Source organism: Gasterosteus aculeatus, chromosome 16, assembly GCF_964276395.1.
Source record: "Gasterosteus aculeatus chromosome 16, fGasAcu3.hap1.1, whole genome shotgun sequence".
Lineage (NCBI taxonomy): Eukaryota > Metazoa > Chordata > Actinopteri > Perciformes > Gasterosteidae > Gasterosteus > Gasterosteus aculeatus.
In genome coordinates, this window is record NC_135704.1 from 11,846,174 (window position 1) to 11,868,496 (window position 22,323).

The window sequence follows — 22,323 nt, forward strand, 5'->3', positions numbered from 1 at the left end:
TTTATATTGGGGTCTGAAGGCCTCTATTCAGGTTGATTTTGACTTTAGCCCATTTGCTTCACGGGAAAATGTTAAGTAGAAACCTCCCATCCATGAACACTAGCCCATTATTTTCTAATTACAATGCATTTGTGTCCTGCAGTAGGTATGCACGATTATACACCAGTATACATACACAGTGGAGGTGTTCTTAAAGCAGTTATAAAACCAAATGTTACTGTTTGAATAACCTTGTTTCTCAGTCAGTGTTTGGAAATACACTTACAAAATGAAACAAGATAAAAATGAATTTTTCATGATGTGCATCATCCAAGATATGCTGAAATATGAGTATGATTCCAAGGACTGTTTGGGATTACAGCAACTTTACTTTATTTCTCATTGCTTTGGTCAGGATCAAGACAAGGCTCGGCCCAACTGCAAGAGAGACACAGTAAAGATTAGAAATAAAATCATAAATCCATTCAACATGAAGAATCCTCAAGTGATAAAACTGGCAGCCGAAGCTCGGATAAGCCCTCCCACATACTCAGTCTTGAGAATTTCCCTGTTTGTGTTCTTTTGAAGAGTTTGCGTTGCATAATACCCACGTGGACAGCCACAACAATCTGTAGATTAAGCCAAACAAAAGTGTGCATTAGAACTCCCCGGCTGAAACAGTTTCATAAGTACACTCGAAATACAATTCCCTCATAAGTCGAGCTTTGTAAAAACAATACAACGGCGCTCGTTTCTTAATGAAAGCACCCATAGTCGACATTAGAAGTGGATTAAGCAGAAGAGAAATAGAGATGCACAATAAGTCTTTGAAACAGCCTTCATATACAATTGTCCCAGCAAAGCCAAACATATGAAGCCCTCACTTTGACAGTGTGCAAAAGAAAATAATTGCTTTATTTATAGATGGTGTGAAATTAAGCACACTTAAAAGCCTGGGACAGTATGGTTTAATAAACCCCCTTGATTCATGTTCACAATTCACACAGCAACTGAAAGCGGGGGTGTATTAAATACATTCCCTTATTACTCTATAAATGCAAGTGGCCAAGCGGACAAAACACGAGTAATAAATTAATAGTAATAAAAACACCAACTGCAGGGACAGATACAGAAATTAAAAGCCGGCCTGGGATGCAACTCGCCATTCGGCTTAATAAGATGCAAGACAATATTGTTTGGAACCAATCACATGCACCTACTGTAGTGTATTTAAACACATTTAATATTGTGTTTCATTTGGCACTGACGGAAAGAATCAAATAAATATTTATTAGTATTTAGGATCCTTTTGGGAAGGATGCTGTGTTGTTCACGCCTTACAGTATAACTGTGCCTTGCAGTCCAGTTGCATTAAAGGGCAAGTTCACCCAAATCGCAAGACATTTTCTCATGTGCCTCCCGTGGTTTCTGGCCACACAGTTTGGGTTTTGACACATTTTCACTGTACACATCACCACCACACTACTATGATAGTGAATCCCAAATTGTTCGGGCTGTTTAAAGAAAAGATAAATCATTTTCTACATTTAACAATTAATCCTTTGTATTGTGGTCGTAGCTAAGCACTTAAAAGTGATTAATACTAAACCTGGGCAAGTGAATAAAACCATCTTTTTTAACCAATTGGTCCAGAAGTCCAAAATGATTTTATTATTATAAAAGGTAATATAAAAGGATATTCTATGATGGGTTGGCCTTTAATTTATCACTGACACAACTCGCTATACCTCCCCCACTTCCAATTATACAACATCAGCACGATACTGTGTTGCACTGATGGAACTTACATTTGAAAGCCAAAATTGCAAAATCAAAAACTCCCCTAATTACTCAGATTTCACCATCTGTCATCAAATTGTCAGAAGTCTCGACACTTCTCCCCCTATGGCTTCAGACAAGTACGATCCGCTCATTACAATGACAGCCTATGGCTGCTGGAGCACTATACAGGAAGTCCATTCTCATAATAATTTAACTCTCAAAAGGAGATTAAGAAGCGCATTGCTCTATATAAAGTTGGGACCATTTGGACAGTGTGTGGAGGATATTTTGGAGTCCATCTCGGGTTTGAGGATGTATTGAGATTCCCATGACCTCCTGCTTCAACAGCAAGGGCCTTATCTCTGGAGGGTCAATCACCATACGCGTTTTGCTTGATCTTGTTTGTTTAACTTGACACGGTGAAGAAAGGCCTGACATTGACCAGAATCCGCTGCATTAATGTGTTTCATGTTCTGCATTCATCATTGTCACCGAGCTGGAGAAGACTGCCGGTGTCACGGGAGGACAGGAGAGAGAGGGTGTGTGTGTGTGTGTGTGCGCAGTGAAGAGAGGCGCTATGAAAGGGAGATATGTGTGTGCAGGTGAAGGGAGAATGCTTAAATTCTTAACAAACAATTACAACAAAAATGTGTCCTACTTTGACCTTTAAAAATGAATCCCTCTTTTCATTTTCATGCAGTGTGTTTTCATCTCTCTGAACACTGGCGCTGTGGTTAAAAAAGAAAGACATCTGGAAAATAACCCACTAGTGCCATTATTTTCGACCCACACAACTTTGAAGGGTTAATCAGTCTAAAAGGGCATCATGTGAATCTTAATGTTGTCCTTGTATGTACAGTATTAAACAGTGATTGTTTAAATGTTACCATTCCAGTCTTTCTGTCACGGTGTGGGGTCATTTCCTGTTTTATTTTGTCGTTTCCTGCCTCTTGTGTCGCGGGGTTAACTTCATCAATTAATATTCCATATTTTTTTCTAATCTATCTATACTACTCAGTGCGTTTCCCAGTAGGCGCTAAATTGTTTCCATAACTTTTTCAGGTAAGGTCGTAATCACGGCAATGAGTGGAGAGTAAATAAGTCGGTACAACCACAGAAGAAAACATCATAGAGGTTCTGTTCTCGTTGCCATCTGGAGTGCTGTTACTGATCCTGCATATCAAACTGGGAGAGTCTGAGTGTCATGGTTACTGAGCTAAAAGAGGATCAACGGCACAGGGCTTCTATGAAAGGAAAGAAATCTAAAACCTCTCCACTTCTCATGAAGGCACATCAGAGAAACAACGCCCACTGGTAATAACCACATACGAGTATGTTCGTTCACGCACACACACGCGCACACACAAACGCACATTGATCTTTACCATTAATATCTACATCCATGGTTATTCAAACCTTTGTTTCCTTTAAGGAAATGTATGAAACCTTTTTATGTAAGAGGACCGAGGAACACCTGTGAACGACCGTGAGACACCGTTTATATTTCGCTGCCTTTATATCAAAAATTCCCATATTTCCAACCTGACATTTTGACTCAACAACTCAAGGTGGTTGTGTGATAGCAGAGTTGACTGTGTAAGGGTTAAAGTACTGCTCGTGGTGAAATACTGCCCCCCCCTTCAGGCTCGCCACCCAAAGCCACGCCCCCAAATTAGCATTATGAACAAAATGAATGTAAGCAATGAACAAAAAGCTGTTAAGCTAAGCTCACTCGGTCACGGTTTTCATTTTAAACATCCTCAAGATTTTAAATAAATAGAAACCAATAATGTGTGTGAAACTGATCCCACAAATTGAATTTTCATTGTGTTCTAGAAAGTCCTGAAACCACCAGCAGTTTCCCTTCTCGTAAAGACGCTGTGAGGAACGCGAGGACAGTAGTCCGATCCACGTCTGGGCTGCACGTCAGAAGACTTATTAAGGGGAGAATGACAGGAAGGGCAAGGTTTCAACTAAGCTCAGTAGAATCAAACTGTATCAAAAGTACCGCTCCGCACAGGGCTAATAATAGACCAAAACAAACAAAACTCCCGACAGGAATAGAAATATCAAAACAATGCCTATTTAGTGCTCATGCAGGCAGTGTGAATGGCTTTTGTGTGTTGCTTATTATTGCAATCTCAGTGTAGCAACGGTACAGAGCGAATCTCAGTAATTAACCTATGGTAATGACAAAAGCCAATTTATGGCTCTTAAAGATCAAATGTATCTGGGTTAATGTGAGGTCAATCTAATGCATGTGCGGGAATAACGGCGATGGAATTGAAGTAGCTGGTTGCACTGGGATTATTGCCAGCGTGAATGGGGCTGTCAAAAAGATCCATTCTAAATAGACAGTAATGCACAAGCTGGTGTCAGCTGGTTAATTTGACATAAAAAACAGTGGGGATTGGAAACAGGTTTGTTCCCTAAATCACTGGTCTTTATTAAGCACGGTGAGCAAAACAGAAGACAAACAAATTGTGTTTGAACTGTTGATTACCTTTTTTTGAATATAAAACCTCAGTATATATATATATATATATGTATATATATATATATATATATATATGTATATATATATATATATATAAAAATACATTAAGCACACATTTAGTTTTAACTGTCACGATCATCATTAAATGGATTGAGGTGTAGGATGTCGCTGCATAAATGTCCAGGGACCGTAGGAAACAACAACAGAGTACAGGTTCCTAAATTCCTGCACCGGTAACAGAGCTAAAGGACCTCATGGCGACTACGGTTAGTCAGAGGGATCGATCACTCATATTATCGATACACAATCTCATCCCAGAGTCAATGTGACACTTTGTTCTTTTAAAGGGCGTTTCGATCTGAGCTGCTGCAGCAACAGGCCACCTGCCTCTGTAAGACAGTTGGAGATTTCTCTAAAGTGATCCAGAGGTTCCTGCATTAGCAAAGCTTTGGACTACCGATCTTGATTATTTACACTGGCTTCCTATCAAGATGAAAATCAGATACGTCAGAGAGGAGTACCGTCTGAGGACTCACTCATCCCTTTGTCGCTTTAAAAAAACCCAAATGCGATTTACTTTCTGACATCTGCTGCAGAAAGCTGCTGCTAATTGAAGTCACTTTTCTAAGGTTATTGTCACGAGCTCTCCTGACCACTTCGTAGGGCTCTGCCTCGGTGGGCAGAGGCCAGATGTTGGGCCAACTGGACACATCGAGAGAAAACACGGGCATTAGTTATTCAGCCAGACTCCAAACAGAGCCTACTGACAGATCGCGGCTCCTGGGGAGTTATGCTGCATTTGAATAGCACCTTTTGATATTAGATCAATACGACGGATTAACAGTCAAGTCACTCATGGGCAGATGCTGCGGGGAGACAGCATGCTTTGACTGTGATACATTATGTGCCAGAACTAAACAAAGAAGTTATTTCAATTCCAATGGTTTTGTTACTTTTTTCACAAAAGGTCAAGCGCTGTCAAAAATATCAGCATATTGACCTTTTTAAACATTCCAGGAACATTGGGATCATAGATTATGCTTTCTTCCCCTCTTTCCCACTAACAAAGGGTTAAAACTCATTCACACCAAAGTCGCGAGGGGCAGTAAATCTCTGTGCTTGTCACTTGCAGGTCGTTGTACAGTTCATTTGAAGTTTAACATGGACTGTCCTGGTGATATGTGTGTGTATTGTCAGGAGGACAGAGACAGCTGGACAGCAGCATGTTACTTCTTTAAGGCCAACTTTTATATTTTTTTTAACCTCAACCCTATTTTCCCATGTTGCTCCGAACACCTCCATGAACATTTATTCTTTTTGAATGTTGTTATAACTGTGCACGTACTGTTACAGGATAAACACCTGGCCAACTCTGGTCTCTTCTTCAAAGTCTTCAGAGGCCGGTCTGACAAAATCTACTGTAGAATGTAAAAAAATAAAAGCTTTCTTTGATTTTCTTTTTAGTTTACTGTGTATTTAAGATTAAGATTGTCAGTATTTCATATTTCTCTTATTGTCAACAGTTCCTATATTTAGCTGTCACTGTGCCATCAACCTTCAATGTACTGATTAAAAGCACATTAATGAATTACAGTGTTGCACCATGTGACATTCTCCCTCATTACCTGAAACATGGGCACTGTGCATTTTTTAATCCCACAATGTTATGTTTCCCATTGAAGGGATATCCAAGGAAAAAGCCCCTTTCAAAGACAATACTGGGTGTGTTTCTTAAGGCAATAACGAGCTAAGTACTCCAAACAATCACTTGGATAAATATATACATTACTTATATTATATATAATGATTTACCAGATTTTAAAAATAAATAAATCGTTTCTCAACACACATAGTGGGACCGAGACTCGATGGTCACTACTTCTAATGTCAACATCGTTGTTCCTGCAGATTGACAGTGTCCTTGGAATTAGGCTTTAGGACTAAAGGACTAAAACCCTCCAGTACCCCGGAGACGTCACTTCTGCTGTCTTAACAAAGAGGGCAGAAAAAGGCGAGTCCACCAGCACGACGCCTACAGTACGAAGACACATACTGTATACTTCAGGAAAAGGGTTCCCGACGCCAGTTGTCTATTTCCCTGCTACATCAGGAGAGTAAGCGAGCTCCAGATGCTGCCTCTCAATAACCCTTTATTTTAATATCACAGCGACATATAAAGAATTAAATATTTATACTCTATTGTGTATCGATTGAAAAAAAGACCTGCCACCATAATGGGCTAGTTGATATTTCCGAATAAAACAATGACACACTCGTTACCAAAGGGCATTTTTTAAACATTTATGACAGCAGAGTGGCTGTGGAGCACAAGGTCTAATAGGGGCAATAAAGAGCATGCAGATGAAGACGAAACCCATTTATAGTTGTTCAAAATGAGAGTTATACATGACAAACAATGTCCCTTGAGCTGTATTAACCTTAGAGGACCTGCCACAATGGATTCAAACATCCAATTGATTATTTTGATGGGTGAAAAGGTTCAACTAACACTTGTCCCAAATGCTTACAAGTCATTGGTGTGAAGTTGCTACTGAATGAAGACAATAAAACACCACATGTTCTATATCATGTTAAATGATCACAGCAAACTAAGGCAAGATGTTCCTTTGGCCAAAAGATTGGATTGGAAAGTTTTTCATCGCTTAATTCAACAGGCCGAGAGAGCGAGACTGATGCCTCCTTTGTTTCGGCTGACTCATGGTTTGGGAATGGAACAGTCGTGTGGTGTGGAAAGATTACTCCAAAAAAACAAAAAGAGAGACGGTCCACTTCTGCAGCCTGCAGGAACTGAACAAAGAGAGTCTTTAAACGTGCCAGTGTAGTCATTGGAGAGTGAAAGTGACTACAGCAGGGTGGAGATGCGCTACCAGACGTGCAGAGACTCTGGTGTGACTGTGAGAAGCTATGGAGAGCCATTTCCCTCAAGGGGAGGACTGAGGGGGGGGCACTGGCTGTCCACTATAGAGGCCAGTAGGTCTTTGGAGGTGTCACCTCCACACAATGTGACAAACCCCTCTGGTAGGACCCTTCTTCACACTCCCCCATTTCCTTCCTTTCACATTCTTAGACAATTGAGTGAGGACCGCGGCCCGGGCACCACCACAGGCAAGGACGGAGACCCGCGCGGGCTCCGCCAGTCACGGCGTCTCGCTCCATCACTTCACACTTACATCCCCCTGTGCTCTCCTCTGTCCCCCTTCCTTTGCGCTTTTTGTTTCTCAGGCTCCAGGGCTTTCTGTGCTCATTTTGTGACTACGGGAGTTTTTTTTTTACCAGGGTCTCGCCCAGACATACGCCACATGTCACCCCGCCGTCCGCGGCCACATTGCCCCGAAGCCAGATGTAGTCCGAGGCTTGAAGTGCAGCACTGTGACACATTCCCAACAAGCCTTTCTCTGTCGTATTCTCTATCTGTTATGGTGGAGGGAGAAGCGCTCAGATCCTTCACACGAGTGGAAGCACCAAACAACTATTTAAAAAAAAAAGTCTGAATTCTTGAGTAACATTCAACATGTCGTATCATGTGCACAGAGTTACTTCATCTCTCATGTGTATCAATCTGGGTACAAATCTCTCCCCTGTACTCCACAGGAGAACAACTGGATTGTATCCAGCCATCTTTTTCTCTTCTTTTTTTCTTCAGACTATAGAAGGCAGAGCTAACATTGTGGAATGCAAAAAAAATATCGTCATGGACTAATCTTGTGCTGAGTACAGCCATGATAATGATGATGGATTAGAAATACAGCAGTGTATTGGGATTACAGTGCTATTAACTGGCCAGGGGAGGAGGATGAGGAGGAGGCAGGCCAGTATCAAGCTAATCAATCAAATAATCGGGACAAGCCCGTGTCTACTAGAAACAATTAGACCACTTCTCCAAAATCAATATCCCTGCATTCTCTTTAGATACCCACTGGTCACTCATTCAATAAAGCCTCCATGGGTTTTGATAAGTCTGCCAGTCGGCAAGGGTCATTTGAGGCTCCAAGTGGGAACAAAATACATCAAACAGGCTCCAGGAAGGCCTCATAAAAATTGCAAATCGAAAACAATATAATTTCATGTGGCAAAGGTTATTTTTCCACTTGTTCATTATCAAATGTCTCATGTGAAAGCATTGCTATAAAGGGGAAAAATCTATTTTGTCTTGAGTGTTTGGGGAAAACAACACTGACATGTATTATGTCTAAAGGAAAACAAAATAACGATGGAATCAAAGGGGTTCATAAAGTTGCTCTGAGATATAGTCCTGGTAGTAGAGGTGTCTCCTGTTTCCAGCACAGCTCCCATACATAATTAAAGCAGGAATTTGTATCTGTCTGCACTCTGTGGCCTCCTGATGAATTAATATCTGGTGGAAGTCCTACACAGCCATCAGATTAGCTCATTTATTTCTGTCAGCTGCTTGCTCTATCAGCTATTTGTAAATCATTGAGGGTGGGTGCATAGGGTGGGGGGGGGGGGCTGTTGAGATTGTTGGACATATATTTATTATCATTAATGGCTGTTATGAATTAGGTCTCAGACGTCCAGGCTGTAGTGCCGCTAGTGGAGGTGCACCCCCCCCCCCCAAATATTCCATTGACATTGTTTCGTTAGTTATACGTTAGCGCTGTTCTCTGCACACGCTAAGCCTGTACTGTACGTCGCACGCCGACTCTGTGAAGCTGGGCACCACAGAGCTCCTGATCGGGTAAATTTGTGTAAAAATCGGTGTGTTGAGAAGTCGTTAACTTCCGTCGGGGTGAAGGTGAAGGCTCTCCTCCGTTCGGGCGAGGATACCTGCGTGTTGGTTTGCGTTGGGACATCCCTTCCCAGTGAGATGATGGCGGGACGGGATGCTGTCAGGACCCGGGCAGTGTGTGTTATGTGCATGCGAGGGAGCAGGGGTAGGGAGGGGAACAAACAAGAAGACTGCATTAACCTTTGGTCTGCCGGGGAGGGGAGGGCACCAGCGGGCCCTGCTGGTTGAAGGGACACCCCATAATCAGCCTCCTGTCAGGGCTGTTTCCAGGAGATTAATTCAGCTGGTTTCAATTCCAGCCGCGGCTCCCCAAGCCTCAACCCAGGGTGCACATATTGTCCTGCTTAAAGCACATGCACGTGGCATTGACTCAATTTAACACAGGCATGGCTGAGGCGGACGGCGGCGTTTGCAAGAGCGGCACTCCGCTCTTGCAAACGCAAATAACACGCATCAACGAGAAATCCCGGCAAGGCAGAAAGGCCTCCAATCAGAATCGAGGAACAACACCAACGCGAGGAAATGCTGTTTTTGATCAGGCTGGGCCACAAAATGAGAAAACACGAGATGTTAATCCTCCCGTAAAGTTAACAGAACGATTACGTCTGCTCAGCTGCGGTGCTCATCTCTGCTACCGTGCCTGCTCGCTGTGGCCGGAGGCTGAGGAGACTCTGCTAGCTAATGAACTGAGGAGATGGCAGCGCTAAAGAGCTGGTGGTACAGGGGGACAGTGACAGAGATCTAGGGGGGGGGGGGGGGGGGGGGCTCTGTTACTTACCTGTAAAAGCCCGGGATGAGGATGTGCACCCCAGCACTGAGCTGACAGATGTCGGGGCTCTTCTGATCATCCATTTTCCGCAGCGCGTCTGTAAAAGGTCCCGTGGCATTGATAACACATTTGGCTCTGACATCAAATTCCTGCCCTATGAAAGAAAACAGCATCAATCACCAGGGGCTATTCATCTGTGGCTGGTGACAAGCCGGATTATTAATTTATCAGCGAACGCCCCCCTCTCTCCGTAATAGAGTGGCTCGAGTGTGTCCATGGGAGACTTCCCAGGATTGTAATTAATAGGAAACAGACATACCTAATTTCCCTCTTGCCTCTTTGTGTCACAGAGTAGCTCGGTGGCAGTGACTGAGGGAGCCTTTTGAAATTGGGGAAGGGAAATGTTTGTTAATGTGATGCTTGATGTTGACGGGCTACTGTACATAATGGCACGCGTATCAAAAGACACTATGAGGACAGCAAATGATGGACTACCCTCTCGACGTGTGACGTGACCACCAGAGAGGGAGAGGAGGAATTGAAACGACGAGGTTCGTGAGCCGGAAATGTTATATTTTTGGAAGGAAGAAGAAAAAAGCCAAAGAGAAAAGGACTGATGACAAAACAGCATCTATTATTCTTTTGCTGCCAGCTCTCTCTATGTAAGGCCCCCTTCTCACATTATTAGAGTGAGACATCTCCTCCAAGAGCACCCTTCCATCTTTTAAAACATCAGAGGGTGGTCATGTGTTGAGATCCTCAAATCTTGGTTATTCATGAAATGTTCCAGAATACCATATTTTATCCTTAACTGCTTTATTCCTCCAAAGCCAGCCCGATGCATGACATTTAAAAAGGTAAGTAAGGCCATTTGGAGTACGCTAATTCCGTCTTATGTTCCTCCCTACCAGATCTGAAGCAGCCCTCTACACCATAAAACGCTTATAAAATATTAAAAGCCCCCTGTATTAGATGTGCAATGACTATGTGCAAACTAGCAGCGAGTAGGAAGTGCTGGAAGGGCCCCTGGTGTGTGAGGGCTGCAGAGAGACAGTGGGAATAAAGCGAGGCAGGAAGGAAGGAAGCGGCTTTTGTTGGATTTACCTGTGATCCCGTCCCTGCAGTGCGCTGCGCAGACCCTCTCCTTCCCCGTCTGAGGGGTCTGCCCTCTTCAGTAGGTGCACCACTTCAGTGTAATTGGCTATGGCAGCCCCATACCTGGCAGCAGTGAGGGCGATGGCGAGGTTCACTCGAGCATCGTCGTGTTGTCCTGCAGCGGGGGGACAGGACCAGAGCAGGGGGATGTGAGTCACCCCGAGCCTGTGACTGGTGGTATGGAAGTGTGTCGGAACCGATATGTCACATCTGTCCCTGTCACTTTGCATCAGGGCGATGGCTGCTCTGGCCACACAAGGAGCACACTTAAAGCCACAGTGGCCCTTTGGCCTGAGTGTGAGCCTCCCTCCCTCCCACCCCTCCCCTGTCTCTCCTGCACTGCGAAGAGGAACTGCTCCTTGGGAAAAGGCAGGAAACACAGGGGTAAGGAGTTGCAATTATTATTATTACATTATTTTTACACTTTCTAAATAGGAATATAAACAAGTCCTCGTACCTTTTAAAAATGGAACCACATTAAATGATCTCTGAAAACAATCACTTCCACTGCTAATAATCACATTATTCAATACGTCAATAGGGGGATGAACAGCTCTGGACGGCGGCCGAAGATCCCGTGGCAGAATTCTTTTAATGAACAGATAAATCTAATATCAAGATTTATGGATTAATTCCTCTTCAGTTCTAAAATACCAGAGATCTATATTCCAAGTCACAAGGTCACAAGTTTTGTAATTTAAATGAAAGGGTCTAAAAGGTGACAAATGAACAAAGCCGGGTTTCATTAGGAAGTGATTCTTATGTACATCTTTGAAGATTTATTGCTGGACAATCCCTTGGTTCAAAAGTAAAGAGAGAATAGAGATGATTAATCACTTTTAATGTTGGTGTCTCGGGTGACTTTCTTTCTATTTGTTATTGCCAGGGAAGTTCAAGTCCTCATTGTTGGCCGGGGAAAATGTTGCTACTTTGCAGGAATGAACAGGGTCCTTTGTGCCCTGATTTATTTTACGTTTGAGCGACTTGAGGCTAGCTAGCTGGTGGGCTCTGCTTAATGCTACGGCATGCTGGAAGCCATTCCCCCAGTGCAGGAAATAAATAAATAAATTGAAAGCAAAAAATAAAAAACTAGAAAACAACAGATTTAAAGGCCACATTTTAGAATGAATTACATACAAGAGTATGCACCCTGCCATGATGTATTAGGAAGACCATAGAATCCACTTTTTCATCTCTGTAGGGTGAATGTGACCATTAGGTGGTTAGCAAACTCATGCCACCGGTGGTGTGTGCACACATGCATACACAAGTGCACACACATGCACGCCGCCCAGTCTTGAGAAGGGCTCGGCCCCAGTAGGCAGTGTCTGATCCCTGGTGATTGCTGAGCCTGCTAATGACCTTTGACCCGGTGATTCACAGCTCCTCTGTTGTGAGCCCGGTCACAGATTGGCACTGGGCAAAGAACAGGAGCATTAATACTACATTAAATGTCAGGAATTCCAGGATTAGTCAGACGGCGGCGGCAGGATTTATGAATGAACAGCGTACGACGGCTATAATAACCTGACACGCTGATGGAGATAACAATAATGATGAGGATAATTATCATCAGCAATTAAAACTCAAAATGGCCAAGTGACAGAGCAGAGCTAAATGAGCATCAAATCCCCCCCCCCTACCCCCCCTCCACCCTCCCCTTTCCTCCCTCCCATCCCACCCTTACCTCCGCTAGGCTCACAGCACCACAACTCATTCCACCCTCCTGGAGGTACAAAACTCAGTGGAGTGAGAGGAACTCTGCGCTGGAACAAAAAGCTGCAAAATGACAGAGACAATAATGACAATGAATGTCATGTCTCCCAGTCATAGAACCAGAGACGCTTGGATGGGCTGACTTGTCCAATTAAATTCTTACAGGTACAGTGGGAGATTAAGTTATTATCGCAGATGTTTTTGTCAATTACTCTTCCAGCACACTAACTAAGGCCAGCGTTGAATTACTATCTTTTTTTTTATTTCTATTTTTTTAAATGTGTCAAAAAGTTTTAATACGACCCAGAATTGTGGTTTCAAAATAAATAACATTACTACAACACATTCAGGCGGTTGATTCATGTGTCTGTTTTTCATTTCTCACTAAACTGTATGTTTGGAAAGACAACGTTTTTCCACGGCTAAAAGATGTCTACATGTGGAAACCATCTGATCATGATGGCTTGAAAAATCCTCAGGAGATGAACCCAAGCAGTCAAAGTCCGATCCCCAGTAAAGAAGGTCAAGACAGAAAATGTCACTGCCATAATGTACCCGCTTGCGTATCAAAAAGGGCTGGAAAAGACAGCTTGAGGAAGAATTTAGTCCACGGTGGTGGTCTAATTTCTTCATTTATTTTTTCCCTTCTGCATTTTTATATGATTTAAAAATTGTGTTATTACAAAACTGTGCACTGATTCTCATATTTCCTAACCAAATTCTGCTGCTTTCCAGAAGGGCAAAAGAAAACTGCTTTTAAAAAAAACAAATATAAATAGCTCATGTAAAATACCCCCCTCTCCCACTTACTTCTGCTAAATGAATAAGGTTGACAGATCACTGCTCAGATAGTGGCCGTATTCCCTAAGAAGTATGTTGCCTTTTTGCAGTACATGGGAATCCACATGTCCTTAAATGCTAAATGAGGTCTGACAGATAGCCTAGAGAAACAAAGTTGGGAGTTTGCAGCTACAAGGGAGACCTTGAGTGAACAGGACATGCTATGTACACCCTGGCTAACAATCAACATATGCTTTGTTTTTCTGATGCCAACACAAGGCACACATGGCCTGGAGAAAGATGGATCCTGGGACTGGTTGGAACGCGATGCCTACTGGCCATTTTATATTCTAAAAAAATGCTGTTTCTAAATTGTTTACGCTCGCACAGACAGCAATTACAAGGCTGTGTGAGACATGAGATATTTACTTACAAAGAGTGATCTTGAATTTAAGATTAATGACAAATAATAATTAGAAACCTGTATTTTGAATGACATTCAATTCATTTCTTCCTGGTTCCAAAAAGAATGTGATCAAAATATCTAGTCCATGCTGATATTCTGTTACTGCTATGTAAACTAGGAGCTTGTATTTGTGTTATAACTGTTAATGTGTGCATTCTGCTTCATACATACGATTCTTACATTTGGTGAGACATTCTGAGAAATCCCTGCAAATCGTAAATCTGTTGTTCTAAAAGTCGTGCATGTCGTGCTTGTACATGTAAGACAGGAGAAAAAAAAAAAAACATTTGCTAGAACAAAACTTAGATTTTGATCGTTTGCAGTCAGATTGCTGGTACAGCCGTCTCCAGCTGTGATAAGTGCAATCATTTTTTAACATTACAGTGATTCATACACTTTCATGGTGAGAGGTATGTGCACAGCATATTACGCGCTGTTAAAAGACAATGTCAGGTTTTGGGGGCACTGAGCTCCAAAATGAACCTTACCGTGGAGAGCAGGAGGACCACCACATCGGAATGCCAGCAGAGGTTTGACACTGGCGGGTTGGTAATATTTGCTGGGGATCACATGTTACAGAGTCACACTCTTTTATTCCCCGCTGTCTCCATATCCGACTCTAGGACAGTGTTTGCAGCACTAGAAAGGACTTTATTCTATGATTGGCTTGAACTCTGGTTTGACTGATGATGGTTAGGTCGGATCGGGCTTTGTGCGACTGAAGGAGGGGCTCTGCGATGGTGACAGGCAGCATGATGAGTTAAGACGCTGCCGCGGCCCGGCAATGAGGAGGAGAAGTCTGAAAATCTCCTATCCCCCCCCTTTCAGTAATGAGCCACACCTGTACACTGCTTTAAATACCAGAGAGAAGCTTTAAATGTCAGGTGCAATTAAAGCTTATGATTCAAGGCTGCACAAATCAAATCAAGGCCCCCGAGTTCACCCAAGTCTGAGAGAGCAAAGGCGAGATGGTGCAGAGATGCCGTGGACCACTCTTCCTTTACCTTACACTTCAATGGGCCTCACAGCCCAAAGGTGATTGTAAAGTTTACTACCATTCTTCCAAACTCCGTACCTTCATCAAGGGAAAGGTTTACTGCTCTTCCTGGTATATGAGGTGAAAAATGATCAGAGAATTGTTGAGATGTGGTTTTACTTAAACACCTGAGGCGGGGGGACGGGGCGCTGACGGATAGGTGGGAAGTTGTGTTCGGACCAAACGCAGAGTGCATTTTTAGCCTGGCCTTAGTGAATACTCACCCTTAACAGGATATCCGTGCACTCCTTCCCATACGGAAGAGGGGCTTGCCTGCATTGATGCCACATCCCTTACCAACCGTTATGTCTGAGATAATCAGTATTCACGACATCACAGAAACAATGTCGGGTTTGGGTTCCGAACCGATGGGCGACATAACTCTCCATGTACAGAAACTGCGTGTGGATGATTCCCCAATGCTGATTGGCTTTGAAGACACAGTGTCACGAGACTCTGAAGCAAACTATACTGCAGCAATTGCGAATTTGCACCCTTGCATTGATTTTGCATCTGCTTCACGTTTGTCTGAAGACACCTCGGCAATCAACTGAGTGGATTTAACGCGGGGACAGTGAGAGTTGGAGGATATAGAAAACCCTCAATAGCTCAAGAACATTTTCTCTTTGAAAAGGAATTATTGAATTTAATTGTTTAAGCTTAAAGTCAATTCCAACTTTAATTCAGGATCCATGTAAATTCTTTGAGTAAGAAATTGAGCATAATCTGTGCACATATTTGAATGACAGCAATGACCTACTGCAGTTTACCTTGTAACAGAACATTTTACCCCTCAAATAAAGACACAGAATTTAACTCCCTGCTATTTTGTTGGTCGAATGGGGTTTTAGGGTTTAGGAGTAAATATGATGGCGCCTGGAAGTCTTCAGTTCCAAATACAAAAAAAAAAGAGTTGCTTTAATTTGCCCTCTGTTTCATCCGAGACATGTAGCACCGTCTACATTTTACTGTCGAGCTGCTGACTAGGCAGTTGCGTATCCCGCAATCACGCTAATTGGTCTCCTCTGCTGCTCACCTCCAGGACCCTCGTATGTTCCTACAGATAGAAAAATAAGGCTCCTAAAGAAAACACACGCTGAGAATAATGAGATTTTCCATATACTGTGGAATGTAACAGAAAAGGGTGACATTTCAGTTTGAACCCAGGTGACTCTTCTTAAACAATTCACAGACAAAAGGAGGACACACAGGCTTCGTTCTCTCTATTACTGAGAGATCATTCTATGAATTAACTCATAATATGATAACAACAGCGATCGGCTTCGTGGTAAGAAATTCTTTAAAACAACTTCAGAAAATTCCGGGCAGCCAGTCATTCAAGGAAAACATGTCACTTCTTCCCGTGAGTGAAAAATGAACACAGGAGGGTAAATAAAGCAATATGACCAGAGGGACCAGGAATTCTGCGGATAAGTGTCAGCTGCGGAGAAAAAATGAAGCATTTACCTGTTTGTAATCCAATTTCATGATGGCTTTCTGTAGATATCGGACTCCTCCGTGAATGAGCTTGGTGCTCCGGCTGCTGGTGCCTGATGAGAAATCGTCTCCCTGCACAGGGGCAGTTTTCAGATCTGACAATGGGAGCCAAGGAAACACATCAACATTTGGGTACTTATTGTCCCAAATCCTTAGATGGATCAATATACTATGCACATATGCACAGCTTTCCACTGTAATATTCATGACTAGAACAATATTGTGAGGCCATACATATTCCATTGGTTCAAAACAACAATCATTTCCACCAGTATGACAGCGTGGGTGTCAAAGAGGAACTGTGTGTTTTGAGAACGCAGCTACGGAAACCAAACGTAGAAAATTTAGGAAAAACAATATGTAACATTTTTTTATAGTTGTCTTTGTGGGAAATCTCATAACTTGCATAACATTTTTAACATTTAACTTTGCCTGTTAGAAGCTTCTTTGCTGTCCCAGACGGACTGCAAAATCCCAGTTTGGAAAAGAAGAAAGGAAGAATAACCGAGAATTAGAAGGAAGTGTCTGAAAGCCCCCTCTCCACCACCATTAGACAACCCGAGCAAATAAAGGGGCAAAGCACATCTAAGAAGCCTCCTACAAGCGACACGGATAATTGATTTGGTATGTAATGGTAACCGCACGCGCATACTCTCATTGGAAGAGAACAAAGGAGATTCATTTCTTTGGTGATTGGACCAAAGCCTGTAGACCCGTACAGGAGAGAAATCCTCCCGCTCTGAACATGCTGCTGCTCCAGACTTCATAGCAGACATGCGAAGCGTCTTACAAATCAAACCCCAGAGAGACGGCTTGGAAGCAACTTTCATCACAATGGCAGGGAGGTTACGCAACATCAGAATGGAGAATGCCCCTCCGTGGTTTCAAGCAGAGACGGAACGAGAAAGATGCGCTCAAGCTGGCATGAGTTGGTCAGTTGGTTTGCTGTTTGAAACTCTGACATGGTCCCTGAAAACCAGATGACACTTCATCGTCAAAATGTGTGCTAACAAATGTCACTCAAACAGGAGTAATAGAGCATTTGTTGGAGAAAAATGTTTGCTTCAATTCACATTTATAATATTTATGCAATTTGTCAACATCTGTACTGTAAATCGAAAAAGTTAAAGTCAGCTGTACTCGAAATAGGAGGCCTGCTGCGGCATCTAACTTTAGTCACACTCCACCGATAAAGCCATCAAACTCCGGTGAGACGTTCCTGAGGCTGCCCTGACCTCTGAGTCCATCCAAGTAGACGTTCTTTACCTGTTCAGCCGGCTCCATGTGGGATGCATGGGCCAACAGCGTCCATGCAAAAGGAATCCAGTCATCAATTTCATTGTCATGTGACTGCAGGGGACAGTACACATTAATAAATGTGTTTCATTATTATGCATACGTGTTTATATGTCTTATGATTGATTCAGGGAAAAAGAAGCCATGCATTTGCTGTGACAAAGCTGTCAGACAGCATCAAGCAATAATACACAATAAATCACATGCTTATTTATATTCCACTTTCAACACATTTCAAAATGGTGTCCTTCTAGATTAATCACAAAATCTGCATGTGGCACTGAGACATGTTAACAAGGAAACTTGACTAATTGCATCACATGCACTGAGTAAAGAAGATGATGGCACGGGTTTATCTAAGCAAAAAAAGCATCCTAGCAAAACAGAAAATGACAAATGACAGCCAGTCAGAGACTTTACAGCGGGACCAAACAATCCGCCATCTGTTATAAAAGAATAGTGAACATGTTGCCGATACCTAAAATGAGTCCCTGTGCTTTCGTATTTGTCTCATTTATGATCCGTGACTCATAAAATCAAATTACGTTACAAGCGTCATCTAACACAAAGCAGATTTTTTATGTTGTATTCAACAAACTTTGTCTGAAACCTTCAAATTAAATCACAACCACTTAGTTAACAACACAACACACTCAGCATCGCTCTGAAGACACTTGGGAGAATCTCACCTGTTTTCTCCGGTATTGTGCAGAGTACACGATGCCAGCCTCCTCCAGCGCTGACAGACGCTCCCATTACTGCCTTGTGGAATGCCGTGCCTCCTCCTGCAGCCCACTGACACCGCTCAGTTGGTGATCAACAAGCAAACCAGAGGAGAAGGAATTGCTAATATCACAGAAGTATTTCATTGTTGAAACAACCACATACAGCAGGCGTAGTGTGGCGGTGATGCTACATCCAGAATGTATGGATCTGACCTTCAGTTCTCAGGAAACCTACAGTGGGGGGGAACAACAACTCAGAGGGAAATGTTGTACTTCTTTACAACAACTTTCACACCAATAGCGACTTTTCAGATTAGGATTTGAGATAAAACAACAAATGCAAATGTGTGGTTGAAAATGAAACAAAAAATGCTAAATACAAATGATGCATTAACAAACTTGACTTTCCCTTGATACTTCAGGAAGATTTTGCTTTTAACGTTTCTGAATTTCTTCTTCATGGATTTATAGGTTGTTAAATTGGTGCTTTTACGCCAGTAACGGATGTGAATACCTCTTCCGCCCCTGAAAACATGGCGAGTGGCCGTGCCCACGAAGTTTCCTTTATCCCTAAACAATGTTCTCATCTCAACACTGATCCTTCTCCTTGTCTCAAACCAGGTCTGCCTCCTTACACCCCAGTTTGAATGGTGCCCTGCACCCAAACTGAATCCACGAGGACAGAAATCCTCCCATACAGCTGCTTAGAGGAGAAAGCCTTGCAGATTATGCAAAGCTTTATCCAATTCCCTCGTCATCCATTCTAGGACACTTTGGTGGGGCCGAAATGGAGTGGCAGCAAATTCCAGTACAAAAAGAAGTATGGCACGAGCGAGCCCAGTATGAGCGTGTGACCTCGGTGAGCAGGCTCACGTCTGTGCAAGCTGCTAAATCCACTCATACCTCAACCCTGGATAAGAGATAAACTGTTGGAACAGAATCGTTAGAAAGTAGGAGCTCATTCCTCATCCGACCAGAATAATTCAATAATTATGGTGTTATTGTTTGAGGCCAAAGTCATCAACACATTTTTAACGGTGATCTTTTTAAAGCCCAATAGCCAGTGGCGAGGACAGGTTGTATTTCCTAAAGGCCCACATTCATAACTATTACAAAGAGATTCACTTTACACTATTCAGAGTCCTCTCAACCTTTTATAATTAATATATATTATTAATCAAAGAGATTGACAAAGAAACTAATGGTTTGTCTGATTTTCACTGGGGCACAATCCAGCCAGCAATTGATTGTGGCACCAGGGACACCTGCAGCTTCAGAATACATTTTCACTTTCAGGAGGAGAGAAAAAAACAGCACCACGAGGAAATATTGCCCCACCACATGAATATGCAGGGACTTGATACCAGCAGTGTCATTACTAATGTTGCTGCCAATTACAGAGCATGTCATGACACTGTGATTCATGAATATTCATCGTTGACTGATATAGACAGCAGCAGTATGCAGAGGCCTCTTTTCCCATTTTACTGTCTCATTGTGAATGGTGAACAGGTACCTCCATCATACCATGGAGGCACCTTCCAGCTGCAAGACAAGCTGTTCCATAAGGCATTGCTAGTTAACAGTGTGTTATATAAAGGTGTATAAAAGTGATGAAGTGCTCCCTGGCTCTAAAGAGCAGGCATTAAAGCATATTAAGTAGACATTTAAGCTTGTAGAGTGGGAATCCAGAAATGGAAAGAAGACACTGAGCAAAGGGATGCCTTCAGGCTCGGGCTGTTCAATTCTCAGAAAGTTTGATACCTGCTAGTGCTTAGAAATGAAATGAGGTTTGTGCGACGGACCAGCAGAATTTCCAAACCTACCGGGCTTCAATTTAAGTGTGTGTAAGTAAGTGGAACAATTCCCTTCCCATTTGTATCCAGTATCAGGACTAACTAACATTTAATGGATCAATCCCTGATTGTTAAATTTAAAAGAAGTGGACGGCTAATTATTAAAAAAAACAAAAACTAATATATTTCATGCTCTTCCTCATGACCTCATGTTAAGTAATGCGTAAATACCATTTTGAGGAAGGGGTGCTTGGCAGAATATTTCCCTTTTACAACTGTATTCATCTAATCCTCCACACTTAATCTACAAGTTACTTAACAGGTAACATGGTTTGCAAATCCTGTAATGGGATGCAATACAGCAGTACACTACACTAAAGAGTGTGTCTTATTGCAGGACTACGACCAGCAACATTCGAATGCTTCTGCTTTGCACGGAGGAACTCATTATGCAAAGCAGCCGCCTTGCAATTAACTCCAATGTAAACACACCTGCATCATTATTACACAATCAGAGCAACTGAGGAAGTAGGAGTTCGTCCACACGCGGTTGGCGGGGGGGTGGAGTGCCAAACCAAATACAATCTTTTTTTTCCCGTCCAGGAGACTGGTGTTTGTGTCGTGTGAAACTAACTATGTTGTCGTGTCGGTTTTTTGGACGTGAGGGTCGTTACTCACAGGAGTCGCGAGTCACGTCACTCGTCTGTCGCTTCCTCGTCCCGTGAGTTGCTAGTTAATTAGGAAGTTCATTTTGAAAAGACGCTGTCTATGCTTGTTGTGTCCACCCGCCCTTCCTCTTGGGGCCGGCGAAACAGTCTGTCACATTGTTGAGCGTCGGCTTAGGAGCCACACCTGAGCCTGGCGAAGTTCCAGCTATGAAGTCTCTCCACCTGAACGCGGAGGCCCCTTTTCTTTGTTCCTTTATCACTTTTCTGGTTTAGTGTTGCAGCTTTTGTTGTAACGATGTAACAAGCTTTTATTACATGTGCCGAAGTAATGCTTGAGGGGTAAGTAGCGTCATAGTTTAAAGTTTAGGAGCTTCCCAACGGGGGGTTCAGGTGTCCCATTATATTCCATCGTAATGCTCTGGATCTGTAATTTAGCACATTTAAGTCAGAGGAGCAATACTACCGTGCATATATATTCTATTTAGTAAGCTATAAGTAGGCACCTCAAATGTACAAGTAGTCATCATGTCGCTGAATAGTGCATGTAAGGATGGTGTTATTATTTACAGTCACAGAAGCATATATTTGAAGATTGTGAGATGAGGTCAAATTTGGCAAATGTGTTTATTCTAATTGGCTGTTGAATCTATAACAAATCATAGTTTTTAAATGATTGTCATTTTGATTCACAGGAAAATGTGTAGTGTATTTGAATGATTACTAACTGGTAATGAACACACCCACTCGTCCTCCACAATAACTCATCACAATAGTAGTGAGTCTATATTATAATTATTTAAGCTAGAGTTCAATGGTAGCAAACTGTAACTAAATGAAGCTGTGGCACTACTGCAAAGGCTGCCACTCTTACTGAGGCGTCTGTGTCAGTGTGGTAGTATCTCTAGAGTTCATATAATCGACAGATTTTTATTGGATCGTTCCACTGGTTGGCGAAAAAACACAAGTGATGCTGATGGTGGAACTTTGCAGCTCTCCCAGTGGGGCGATCTGTAACTCTGATCCATATTCATCCTGCGACATTGCCATGACGACAGCGTCCATGTGTTTTACTAATAAAGTGCATTTTTAGACATTTTCGGATTGTTCCAGAAGGACTCAATCTTAACAGAGTGCTGTCAACCTGCAAGCCAATGGAAACAATCTGTCCATCTCTCTCGCACACACGCTACCGCACACAGTCGCACGCCCACACACTAAAATTGGTAATGTCAGTCGACATTTCCTCAAACAAAGTTGAAAATATAATCTCAGGAAATGACTTCTGTGTGATTAAAACCAACTACTCACTTTCAAGGGGCTGTCAATTAATTGCGCATATAAATGGGAAGTTAATTATTCTTCAGTAAAATGGCCAATTAAACGGCTAATTGTG

General features: G+C 42.6%; 1 long non-coding RNA gene across 1 annotated transcript; it reads left to right on the forward strand.

The window, feature by feature from the left end:
- The first annotated feature begins 10,919 nt into the window (after positions 1-10,919).
- On the forward strand, positions 10,920-13,011 carry LOC144388816 (uncharacterized). The gene is made up of 3 exons (XR_013453085.1): positions 10,920-11,099; positions 11,184-11,334; positions 11,492-13,011. It is a non-coding gene; the product is annotated as an uncharacterized LOC144388816 (long non-coding RNA).
- Positions 13,012-22,323: the final 9,312 nt, after the last annotated feature.